Here is a 13,784-nt window from a genome sequence, read left to right on the forward strand (position 1 = left end):
TCTGCACTCTATTGTTCTATGTTCTACAGAGATTAGATTAGATTACTTACAGTGTGGAAACAGGCCCTTTGGCCCAACAAGTCCACAATGACCCTCCAAATAGCAACCCACCAAGACCCATTCCCCTACATTTACCCCTTCACCTAACACTACGGGCAATTTATCATGGCCAATTCACCTAACCTGCACATCTTTGGATTGTGTGGGAGGAAACCAGAGCACCCGGAGGAAACCCAAGCAAACACGGGGAGAATGTGCAAACTCCACACAGATAGTTGCCCGAGGCGGGAATTGAACCCAGGTCTCTGGCGCTGTGAGGCAGCAGTGTTAACCACTGTGCCACCGTGCCGCTGTACTCTGTCATTCAGAAATAAATGACCATTCCTGCAGGAATGGTTGAATAACATGGCATCACACTTTCTGCCTAATTACAATAAAGAGGTGACATTTCGACAAGTGCATTCCTGTATTCAAATTGAGCTATGTTACAACAGTCCTTTCATCTGTTTCCACTTCAAAAGCATTGGAAAAAAAGTAGTTAAAGTTGTTAGAGCTGGGCTTTACAAAACATCAGACAAAACGGAGGAAAAGTCTTATCTTTAGAAATAAAACAATGAAAGTTTAACTTTTCTGAAAGTAAAAACATAGCCATCCAAATAGTTGAGCACTCAGTGGTGGAAGGTGTCTTTTCAAAATATGGCACAACTCAAAACTGCAAGGATATGAAGAGCTAACTTGATTGGAATAAGCCGGTTTATGTTTAGAGGACTGAAAATTTGAGTTTAATGCTTCAGAGGAAATGAATGAGAAAACAGTGGTTGATGCTAGCCGGAAAGACTATTGATTATTTAAACTCTGGATCCATACCTTTTCATTTTACTTTCACAAAGTACTTCAGTAAGAACCAACTTTCTTAGAGCAAACGTCTCTAGTCCACTTCTCGGATGGATACACATAATTTTACAGTTCCTGTGAAGTACTTTCTGCCGTCACTAATACCAAACAGAACCAAAATGTAAAATCAGAGCTTCCTCCAACTCTGGGGTAGGATTTAGTATAGAATATGAACCTAGTTAGAGCCAAACCAGTTGTAAAATAGCCAATATCCTTTGTAAACATTACTAAAATTAATCTGGAATGTCTACAAATATTAGTACCCACTATTAATAACAAGTTGGATGAATTGAGAGAAAAATCTAAATAAATGAGTATGGTACATTAGAAATTACAGAGACGCAATGACCATGTGGTCAAATTTGAAACTAAGCAATCAAGGAAATTTGATACTTTGAAAGAACAGGAGGGGAGAAAAAAAAAAGAGGGGTTGGGTAACTTTATGAATAAAGGGTGGGATCAGTAGCATAGTGAGAAGTGATCTTAGTTCAGAAGTTCAAGATCGGGCGGCACGGTGGCACAGTGATTAGCACAGCTGCCTCACAGCGCCAGAGACCTGGGTTCAATTCCTGCCTCAGGCGACTGACTGTGTGGAGTTTGCACGTTCTCCCCGTGGCAGCGTGGGTTTCCTCCGGGTGCTCCGGTTTCCTCCCACAGTCCAAAGATGTGCAGGTCAGGTGAATTGGCCATGCTAAATTGCCCGTAGTGTTAGGTACGGGGTAAGTGTGGGGGTATGGGTGGGTTGCGCTTCGGCGGGGTGGTGTGGACTTGTTGGGCCGAAGGGCCTGTTTCCACACTGTAAGTAATCTAATCTAATGTTGAATCAGTTTGGGTGCAGATAACAGATAGCAAAGGAGTAAAAATTACTGAAGTAGTTTATAAGCCTCTTAATAGCAGCACAACAATAGGACAGGGGTATACCTCAAGAAACAATCAGGGCTTGCAATAAAGGTAGTGCAATAATTTTGTATGACTTGAATCTCTACATTGATTAAGTAAATTTATTGGCAATGGTAGTTTGGAAGATGAGTTTATAGTCTGTATTTGGGGCAATTTCTTAGAACAATATGTTCCAGAACAAAGAAGAAATCAGGATATTTCAACCTGGCATTTGTACAGAGACAGGATTATTTAAAGATCTGATAGTAAAGGATCCTCCAGGTAAGTTAATTATGACATGATAGAATTTCACATTCAGTTTGAAAGTGAGATATGTGGATCCATAGGTCATGTCTGAAATGTAATTAAGGGCTTAAACATGAGGCTATGAAAGCTTCCACAAACATAAATAAGGAAAGAATTGCTAAAATGAGAATTGGTCCTTTAATAGCATGCAATTGGGAAAACAAAAGATCACAGTGGCATTGAATAAGTATTTTGTAGTCAGCTTTGCAATAAAATACACAAAAAGCAATGCAGGAATAACTCCAGTTTAAGAGGCAAAAACAGAGTAGCTTAGAATAACTGGGAATACTATAGTTCAAGTACTTTAGATGGGTCGGTTTTTATCTAATGTGTGCAGAAAGATTTCCTGACACAGTGCGCAAACAGGCCAACAAGGGGTAAGGCCACATTAGATTTGGTACTGGGTAATGAACTCGACCAGGTGTAAGATTTGGAGGTAGGCGAGCACTTGGGTGATAGTGACTATAATTCGGTTATGCTTAATTTAGCGATGGAAAGGGATAGGCATATACGCAGGGCAAGAGTTATACTGGGGAAAGGCAATTATAATGCGATGAGGCAAGATTTAAGATGCACAAGATGGGGAAGGAAACTGCAGGGGATGAACACAACTGAAATGTAGAGCTTATTCAAGGAACATCTACTGTGTGTCCTTGATAAGTATGTACCTGTCAGGCAGGGAGGGAGCGGTCTGGTTAGGAAGCAGTGGTTTACTAAAGAAGTTGAATCTCTTGACAAGAGGAAGGAGGAGGCTTATATTAATATGAGATATGAAGGTTCAGTTAGGGTGCTTGAGAATTACAAGTTAGCCAGGAAAGACCTAAACAAAGAGTTAAGAGCAGCCAGGAGAGGACATGAGAAGTCATTGGTGGATAGGATCAAGGAAAGCCCAAAGGCTTTCTCTCGATATATCAGCAATAAAAGAAAAATAGGAGTAAGATCGGCCAATCAAGGATAGGAATGGGAAATGGTGCGTGGAGCCAGAGGAGATAGGGGAAGCGCTAAATGAATACTTTGTCAGTTTTCACACTTAAAAAAGGCAACACTGTCAAGGAGAATACTGAGATACAGGCTACGTGACTAGATAAGAATGAGGTTCACAAGGAGGTGGTGTTAGCAATTCTGGAAAGTGTGAAAATAGATAAGTCCCTTGGGCCAGATGGGAAGCCAGGGAGGAGATTGCACTGCCTTTGGTTTTGATTTTTATGTTGTCATTATTTATAGGAACAGTACCAGAAAACTGGAGGATAGCAAATGTTGTTCATTTGTTCGGTTGTGGGTAAAGTGTTGGAAAAGGTTACAAGAGAGATGATTTATAACCACTTTGAGAGGAATAAGCTAATTAGAGATAGTCAACACGATTTTGTGAAGGGTAGGTCGTGCCTCACAACCCTTACTGAATTCTTTGAGAAATTGACAAAACAGGTGGTTGAGGGTAAAGCGGTTGATGTGGTGTATATGGATTTCAGTAAAGCATTTGAGAAGATTCCTCACGGTAGGCTATTGCATAAAATATGGAGGCATGGGATTAAGTGTGATTTAGCAGTTTGGATCAGAAGCTGGCGAGCTGAAAGAAGACAGAGGGTGATGGTTGATGGGAAATGTTCATCCTGGAGTTCAGTTACGAGTGGTATACCACAAGGATTTGTTTTGGGTCCACTGCTGTTTGTCATTTTTATAAACCTGGATTTTAAAGACCTGCATGTGAAGGTATAGAAGGATGAATTAGTAAGTTTGCGGATGACACTAAGGTTGGTAGAGTTGTGGATAGTGCAGAAGGATGTTGTAGGTTACAGAGGAACATAGATAAGCTGCAGAGCTGGGCTAGAGTTGCCAAATGGGAGTTTAATGCGGAAAAGTGAGAGGTGATTCACTTTGGAAGGAGCAACAGGAATGCAGAGTACTGGGATAATGGTAAAATTCTTGGTAGTGTAGATGAGCAGAGGGATCTCGTTGTCCATGTACATAGATCCCTGAAAATTGCCACCCAGGTTAATAGGGTTGTTAAGAAGGCATACGGTGTGTTAGCTTTTATTAATAAAATGACTGAGTTTAGGAACCATGAGGGCATGGTGCAGGTGTTCAATACTCTGGTGTGGCCACGCTTGGAGTATTGCGTATAGTTCTGGTCACTGCATTGTAGGAAGGAAAGGGTTCAGAGGAGATTTACTATGATGTTGCTTAGTATATGAAGAAAGGCTGAGGGACTTGAGGCTATTTTCATTAGAGAGAGGAAGGTTGAGAGGCGACTTACTTGAGACATGTAAGATAATCAGAGGGTTAGATGGGGTGGACAGTGAGAGCCTTTTTCATTGGATGGTGATGGCTAGTATGGAGGGAGTAAAGCTTTAAGTTGAGGGGTGATAGATATAGGTCAGATGTAGTTTCTTTTCAGAAGGTAGTCGGGGCGTGGTACATACTACTTGTAACAGTAGCAGATTCACCAACTTTAAGGGCATTTAAATGGTCATTGGATAGGCACATGGATGAAAATGGAATAGTGTAGGTTAGATCGGCGCAACATCAAGGGCTGAAGGGCCTGTACTGCACTGTAATGTTCTATGTTCTAACCATCACCGAGAAAAAGAAATGGAAATAGTAAAGATACCCTGAGAGTCCTCAACATTGATGCAATGAGACTTTGAGGTCTGCAGTCAATTTAAACTTGAGCAAGGAAACCTCCTATTGACCACGTGTCTTCCTATCACCCCTACCCTCCCGATCTTAGCTGGTGAATCAGTATACCTCCATGTTGGCCACTACTTTGCAGAAGCACAGAAAGAGGTAAAGAATTTACTGGATGAGGGACTCTAATGTCCATCATTAACAGTGATTTGACAGCACCTCTACTGACTGAGCTGGTTGAGTCCAAAAGGACATAGTTGGCAAGTTGGATCCAAAATTGGCCAAATGGCAGTAGACAGAGGATGATAAAATAAGGCTGCTTGTGTGACTGGAATCACGGTGTGAAGTGGTGTACCGGTGTACATGAGTGGTCAGTGCTGGGTCCCTTATTGTTTGTGATATTCATAAATGATATAGATGAGAATGTGGGAGGGATGGTAAGTAAATTTGCAGATGACAAAGATTGGCTGAGTTGTTGATAATGAGGAGAAAGCTGTTGGATTAGAGGAGAATATAAAAAGATTGGTCAGATCAGTAGCAAATGGAATTTAACTATGATAAATGGGAGGTGATGCACATTGAAAGGAGGAACAAGACAAGGAAGTATTCAATGAATGGCAAGACACTAGGAAGCTCAGAGGAATGCAGGAATCTTGTAATACTTGTCCACATATCTCTGAAAGTGGAGGACAGGTTAATAAGGTAGTTAAGGCAGCATTCAGGACACTTGCCTTTCTCAGTTGTGGCATAGATTACAACACTGAGGTCTTATTGGAGTTGTACAAAACTTTGGTGAGGTCACAGTTGTGTGCAGTTCTGGTCACGGCATTATAGGAAGGTGTAAGTTTAAAGTGAAAAGCAGGAGGTTTACAGGAGATTTAAGGGAAAATATTTTTACCCAGAGGATGAATAGTCTGCAATGCACTACTTGGGAGGATAGTTGAGGTGGGAAACATTGCCACCATTAAGAAGTACTTGAATGAGTAACCGGAGTACTGTAACATTCAAAGCTATGGGCCTAGTGCAAGAAAGTGGACTAGTGTAGGTAATAGTATATTTTTAGGCAGAATAAACTTAATAGGCCAAAGGGCACCTTCTCTTTTGTATGATTCTCTGATAGCTGATAGACCTGCATCTGTGACAAATGGTGAGGGAACCAAGAAGAGAAAAAAAACATTTGACCTCATTCTCATGTGATTTAAATTATGTGATATATACATTAAGTATGGGCTGGTGATATTTGGATATTTTGTGCATCCTAAATTAATAATTAACTTCAAGTATTTCTTCAGCCATGCTGATTTATTTTAAACCACAGTCTGACAGAGATACTTTGGCAGCACTAATTGGTTTTTTAATGTTAGGATGTTTTACAACTTAGTCGGGTAGGCTGTTTTGCTCCAAGGTCTATTAGAAATTTCTCTACTTAAGGCTTGCTTTTTAAGCTTTGGAGAAACACTCATAACTTAGAGAAAGTTTTGGGAATTCCTTGGATAGAGATGATTGTCCTTCTCAGGGCCACTTCTCTGTACAATCTATCATAAAACTAGATTCCTTAGTGTAAGGCTTTAATGCGTCCAAACAGAAGTGTTGTGACAATACTCTGAACTGCTTACTTGAAGCCGAGTATGTTTAAGCTCAGATTTATGATAGCTCCACGAAGAGGCCATCAGTATTTCCAGTCCATGAGTTCAAGTCACAGGTACCTTAAACCTATTTATGTTAGGAACATATAGGAAGGATGTGGAGGCATTGGAACGGGTGCAGAGGAGGTTTACCAGGATGTTGCCTGGTATGGAAGGAAAATCGTATGAGGAAAGACTGAGGCACTTGGGGCTGTTTTCACTAGAGAAAAGAAGGTTTAGGGGTGACTTGATTGAGGTGTACAAGATGATTAGGGGGTTAGATAGGGTTGACAGTGTGAACCTTTTCCCGCGTATTGAGTCGGGTATTACAAGGGGGCATAGCTTTAAATTAAGGGGGGGTAGATATAGGACTGATGTTAGGGGTAGGTTCTTCACTCAGCGAGTCGTTAGTTCATGGAATGCCCTGCCAGTAACAGTGGTGGACTCTCCCTCTTTATGGGCATTTAAGAGGGCATTGGATAGGTATATGGAGGATAGTGGGTTAGTGTAGTTTAGGTGGGCTTGGATCGGCGCAACATCGAGGGCCCAAGGGCCTGTACTGCGCTGTATTCTTCTATGTTCTATGTTCTATATTTTGTTCTCTGGTGTGACTGTTGTACAAGGCAGTTCTTTTGGGAACTTGTAAAGGAATGTTTGGGGATTAATGGAATTAATCCATTACTTCTACTCTATGTTTAAATATAATCAAATTTGTGTTCTAAGTAAAGGGATTGTGATTATTCTATTTATATTCCTTTATTTTGGTTACTGAACTTTTTTTTATTGTTATAACAGAAATTGCAATATTGCTTGCTTTCATTTCAGCGAGAGACTTCCTCGATAAATCAGAACAAAAAGTATGATCCATCAAGCCACATCTCAGTCTGGGTTCTGACTTGTCCAGTAATAATGTCAGCAGGGATTATAACACTCAACAACGCACCTGCACAGATGCATCCGTTCATGGCATTATCAGCAGAGTGACCAACAGGCGTCATGTCCGAAACACAGATTCTCTTGCTCCTCGGATGCTGCCTGACCTGCTGTGCTTTTCCAGCACCACATTCTCGACTCTGACTTTCAGCATCTGCAGTCCTTACCTTCTCCTTGTGAGACAAAGACCTGTCTTCATATTGAGAATAACCTACATAGTGTTGTGTAGAATTATCATAAGACTATAAGACATAGCGGGAGAAATAAGGCCATTCGGCTCACTGAATCTGCTCCCTCACTCAATCATGGCTGATAGGTTTTTCAACCACATTTGCCTGCTTTTTTCTTGTAACCTTTGACCACCTTGGCAATCAAGAACTTATCTCTGTTTTAAATATACTCAATGACCTGTTTCATATAGGATAGACTTCAAACATATCTAACTACTCAAGATGAAGGAGCAGAGCTCTGAAAGCTAGTGCTTCCAATTAAACCTGTTGGATTATAACCTGGTGTTGTGTGATTTTTAACTTTGTACACCCCAACCCAACATCGGCATCTCCAAATCTTAACTCAAGACTGAGCATTCATGATCAGCAGACGGATCATGATCAGCAGATTTATGCTCAAACAAACTGTAATCTCATGGCCTGACATAAGCACCATTTTATCATTACCATCAAGCTAGGAGTCAGTTCTAGATCAACGAAAAGCGCAGGATGGTATGTGAGGTAGAGCACCAAAAAGTACCTATAAATGAAGTATCAACTTGAAATTATTAAATAGGGCTAGTTATATGTCAAACATCACAAGCAGCAAGTAATAGACGGGGCTCAGTGAGTTAATACTCAACAGATCAGGTCGAAGTTCTACAATACTGCCATATCTGGTTGTGAATGGTGGTGGACAATTAAACTCAGTCCAGGTGGAGGCTCTTTTTGTTTAACCTATTCATTTGTGGGATGTCGGTGTCACTGGCTGGCCAGCATTTAATGCCCATTCCTAGCTGTCCTTCAGTAGGTGGTGTGAGCGACCTTCTTGAACTGCTGCAGTCCACCTGTTGTTGGTTGACCCACAATGCCGTGAGGGAGGGAATGGCAAGATTTTGACCCAGTGAGTGAAGGAACAGCGATATATTTCTAAGTCACAATGGTGAGTGATTTGGAGGGGAACTTAAAGGTGGTGGTGTTGCCAAATATCTGCTACCCTTGTCCTTTGAGATGGAAATGGTTGTGGATTTTGAAGGTGCATTCTGAGGATCTTTGGTGACTTCCTGCAGTGCCTCTTATAGACAAACTGCTACTGAGCGTTGGTAGTGGAAAGAATGCATATTTGTGGTTGTAGTGCCAAACAAGCAGGCTGCTTTGTGCTGGATGGTGTCAAGCTTTGAGTGTTGTTGGTGCTGTACTCATCCAGGTAAGTGGGGAGTATTCCATCACATTCCTGACTTGTGCCTTGTAGATGGTGGATAGGCTTTGGGTGTCAGGTGGTATGTTACTCATTGTTGTATCTTAGCCTCTAACCTGCTCTTGTAGCCACTATGTTTGTGGGGAGTCCAGTTGAGTTTTGGCCAATGATAACTCCCAGAATGTTAACAGAGAGGGATTTAGTGATGATAACACCATTGAATGTCAAGGGCCTGTGGTTAGATCATCTCTTATTGATGATGGTCACAGCCTGTATTTTTGTGGCACAAATGTTACTTGCTGCTTGTCAGTCCAAGCTTGGATATTGTCTAGATCTTGTTGCATTTGGATGTGAACTGCTTCAGTATCTGAGGAGTTGCGAATGGTGCTGAACATTGTGCAATCATCAGTGAACATCCCCAATTGTGACCTTATGATGGAAGGCTGGTCATTGCTGAAGCAACTGAAGATTGTTGGGCCTAGGATAAGACTCTGAGGAACTTCTGCAGAGATATCCTAGAGCTGAGATGACTGACTTTCAACAATCACTACCATCTTCCTATGTATCAGATATGACTCTAACCACCAGGGAGTTTGCCCCAATACCTATTGATTCCAGTTTTGCCAGGGTTCCTTGATGCCACACTTGGTCAAATGCAGCCTTGATGTCAGCCAATGCCTCATCTCTTGAAGTCAGCTCTTTTGTCCGTGTTTGAACCAAGGATGTAATGAGGTCAGGAGGTGAATGGTCCTGGCAAAACCCAAACTGGGCTTCACTGAGCAGGTGCAGCTTGAAAGCACGGTTAATGACACCTTCCATCACTTTACTGATGATCGAGAGGAGACTGATGGGGCTGTAATTGGCCGGGTTGGATTTGTCCTGCTTTTTATGCACAGAACATACTTGGGCCATTTTCCACATTGTTAGATAGATGCCAGTGTTGTAACTAAACTGGAACAGCTTAGCTAGGGGAGTGGCAAGTTCTGGAGCACACATCTTCAGTACTATTGCCAGAATGTTGTCAGTGCCCATAGTCTTTGCGGTATCCAGTGTCTCCGACCATTTCTTGATATCACATGGAGTGTATCAAACTTGTATCTGTAATGCTGGGGACCACTGGAGGAGGCCAAGATGGATCATCCACTCAGCACTTCTGGCTGAAGATTGTTGTGATACCTTTAGCTTTATCTTTTGCACAGTACAAATATCCCCATTCTTAATGATAGCACAGCACTGCAACAGATAAGGTTGGAGCATTTGCATCAAACTCAGTTTCCTCCAGGGGTTCCCAGAATCACATGTCAGTCTTCAGCCAATTCAATTCACTCCACAAGATATAAATAAACAGTTTGCGGCACTGGATACTGCAAAGCGTATGGGCCCTGATAACATTGCTGCAATAGTACTGAAGACTAGTGCTCCTTGAAGAACAACCTGAGCTGTTCCAGTATATCTACAACACTGGCATCTACCCAACAATGTGGAAAGTCCCGAGTGATAGCAGGACAAATCCAACACAGCTAATTTCAGATCTAGCCTCCTCTCTTTTAACTGTAAAATGATGGGTAGTGTCATCAACAGTGCTATCAAAAAGCATTTACTTAGCAATTAACTCACTGATGCTCAGTTTGGATTCTGCTAAGGGCACTCAGCTCTTGACCTCATTGCAGCCTTGGTTTAAATGTGGACAAATGAGCTGAATTCTAGAGGTGGGAGTGCCTATCCATGACATTACAGCTGTATTTGACCCAGTGAGACATCAGGAACTCAAGCAAAATCAGAGTCAATGGATAATAAGAGCAAAACTATTGCAGATGTTGGAAATCTAAAATAAAATGAAAAAATACTGGAGAAAATCAGCAGGTCTGGAAGCATCTGTGAAAATGGAGAATTGATGTTTCATGTCAAATATAACTCCTTTTCAGATCTAACTGGAACAAAAATCTTCAAAGTGATGCAAAAAACTTACATCACTGGGCAAACATCTGATGAAACGATGTGATAATGTGAGGTTGTCTACTTTGGCAGGAATATTAAAAAAGCAGGGGTTTAGTTAAATCAAGGGACTGCAGAAAGTTGCTGTACATAATAACCTTGATGTCCATGTACTCCTGTGACTAAGGCTGGAGGAGTAAACAATCATTCTTGTCTCAAGATACCATGGGTTGCAACATAAAATAGAAATACTTTTTTTAAAGTTGTCAAGGTGTCTTATTAAATAGCTCATACCAGGTTTTAAACAAAAAGATTTATCAACCGGCTGATGATTAAAACAGAACTTATTCAATAAAATGAAATAATTTGTTAGCTTACACATTCGGTTAATAGAAGTATAAATGCTTATTCCTCCAATAACCCAAAACACACAAACACGCACACTTCGGGAAAAGAAAAAAAATCACGTTCTCGGCAGACACCGACTTTCTGATAACAAAAGCAAACCTTTGGCCAATGGGTTATTCTTGAAAGGACAAGGATGAAGCATAGGATATTCTGGCATCTGTTGCTCTAATATTCTGTCACATGCTTGGTGTCACTAATCAGGCATCGTTGTCTGAGGCTTTGCATACTGTTCACTCAGCAAATACAATCCTGAGATCATCATCATCAACTATTCTTTCAAAACACAAATAAGTTTCATGCTGAACTGATGTAGAGGGTTTGCATTTCTGAAATGGGAGTGATCAGCTGGGAAGCTTGTTCATAGCAAGTTTTCCTCTAACTCAGCTGCTTCTTAACATCTTCTCTCTAATTGACCCAGATAAAACAAAAACCTGTTCAATCCAGTCCCTATTCAAAATATCCCAAAGCAAGCACCTTCTACCAATCATTTGATTCCTCGGAAGTCTAGTTAAAGAGGTCCAATGTCTACAGTGAATTTTCAATGACATCTACTTCCTTTGTGATGGTACTTGATTCCCCCCACATATTCTTAAGTATGAATAAAATGTTAGAAGTAAAGATTGATACAAAATATCTATTTAACTTCTCTGCAATTTTGTTGTTCCCCAAAACCATCTCCCCAGATTCTAAGGAGCCTTTGTTCACTTTGACCTCTCTCTTCCTTTTTATATATTTAAAGGAACTCTTATTTGCAGTTTTCATATTCTTCACTAGTTTGCCTTCGTAGTTTATTTTTCATCTTTGTTATATTTTTAGTCCATTGCTCAATTCCAAATTTATTCCAGTCTTCAAGGTATTATTGATTTTGATCACCTTATATGCATTTTCTTTCAACTTAAGTCTCGCCTTAACTTACTTGGTAAGCCATAGTTGATTTATCCCTCTCAAACACTTTCCTTCTTACTGGAATGCATTTTTGCTGAGATTCATGAATTTTCTCCTTAAATGTCTGTCATTGTTTGCTTACTTTTGTTCCTGCTAATCTATTTGCCCAGCTCACTTTCACTAACACTGTCCTCATTTGAATGTAATTCCCTTTAAGTTAAACAGAGTTGCTCCTGAACCAATTTTCTCACTCTTGAACTGAGTATTAAATTCTATCACGTTATGGTTTTTATTTTCTGGGGAATCTTTCAGGTGGAAGTCATTTATTAAACCTACTTTCTAAGCCATTACCAGTTCCAAGATAGCCTGGTTCCTGGTGGCTTCATGACATATTGTTCTAGGAAACTATCCCTAATGCTCTACATGAATTCACTGGCATAGCTGCTCTTCAGTTCTAACCGAATCAATATGAAGATTAAAGTTTGTGCGAAGATTTGTAGCTCGGGTGCTCGTTGTTGTGGTTCTGTTCGCCGAGCTGGAAGTTTTTGTTGCAAACGTTTCGTCCCCTGGCTAGGCGACATCATCAGTGCTTGGGAGCCTCCTGCGGAGCGCTTCTTTGATGTTTCCTCCCGGTGTTTATAGTGGTCTGTCCCTGCCGCTTCCGGTTGTCAGTTTCAGCTGTCCGCTGTAGTGGTTGGTATATTGGGTCCAGGTCGATGTGTTTGTTGATGGAGTTTGTGGATGAATGCCATGCCTCTAGGAATTCCCTGGCTGTTCTCGGTCTGGCTTGCCCTATAGTGGGACAGACCACTATAAACACCGGAGGAAACATCAAAGAAGCGCTCCGCAGGAGGCTCCCAAGCACTGATGATGTCGCCTAGCCAGGGGACGAAACGTTTGCAACAAAAACTTCCAGCGCGGCGAACAGAACCACAACAATGAAGATTAAAACTACTCTTAATTATTACCTTTATTTTTAAAACATGCTCCTTTTATTTATTTATAACCTCTACAGAATACAAAAATCTATATCTCTTCATGAGTTTAACCTTTTTTTTGACCTACTTTTAAATGAGCTCTGCGTTCTCAAATTTCATCATTCGCAGGGGGTCCCGAGAAGAACCCTCACAGATAGGGAGGAATGACAGAACCTTGATAAGGGTGGCATAGTGGTTAGCACTGCTATCCCAAGGCCAGGGACCCAGGTTCGATTGCAGCCTTGGGCAACTATCTGTGTGGAGTTTGCATGTTCTCAGTGTCTATGTGGGATTTCTCTGGGAGCTCATTTCCATCTGCAGTCCAAAGATGAGCTAGTTCAGTGGATTGACCATGCTAAAAATTACCCTGTAGTGTCCAGCGATGTGTAAGTTAGGTGAGTTAGCCATGGTAAAAACCCCAGGGCGGATATGGGTGGGATGCTCTTTGGAGGGTCGGTTTTGACTTAATGGGGCTTATTTCTACACTGTCGGTATTCTATGATTCTTTCTCAGAATGGCTATTGTTAGTGGGTATTTGCACCACTCTAATCAACGTCTTCTTTCCCCTCTGTCTTTTGCATCTGCCTAAATGGATTTTACATTATCAGAGCCTACATCATCTCTCACAACTACTCATTTCATTTTAAAAAAATTAACAGTGGAACCACACCTCTTTTTCAAAGCTGAAACATCCTGAATATTAAGTTGCCAATTTTGTTCCCTGTGTAACTACATTTCTGTAATGGCTATGAGATCATATTTACCTCAATTTATGTCATCAGTTCTTGAATCTTATTTGTAGTGTTTTGTATTTTGATATTAAGCCTATTTTCAAATTTCCTGACTTATATTGTTCTTTGGTAAAATATGAAAGTCACACATTCTGACTCTCCTTTTATTTTCTGGTAAC

At 40.9% G+C, this 13,784-nt stretch overlaps 1 protein-coding gene across 1 annotated transcript in view; it reads right to left on the reverse strand.

Moving 5' to 3' along the window:
• elp4 (elongator acetyltransferase complex subunit 4) overlaps positions 1-13,784 on the reverse strand; it is a 277,183-nt gene that overhangs the window by 234,024 nt on the left and 29,375 nt on the right. The window lies entirely within an intron of this gene.

This window comes from Chiloscyllium plagiosum, unplaced genomic scaffold (assembly GCF_037043375.1).
Source record: "Chiloscyllium plagiosum isolate Xiang-an unplaced genomic scaffold, Cpla_swu_hap1 HiC_scaffold_18, whole genome shotgun sequence".
Taxonomy (NCBI): domain Eukaryota; kingdom Metazoa; phylum Chordata; class Chondrichthyes; order Orectolobiformes; family Hemiscylliidae; genus Chiloscyllium; species Chiloscyllium plagiosum.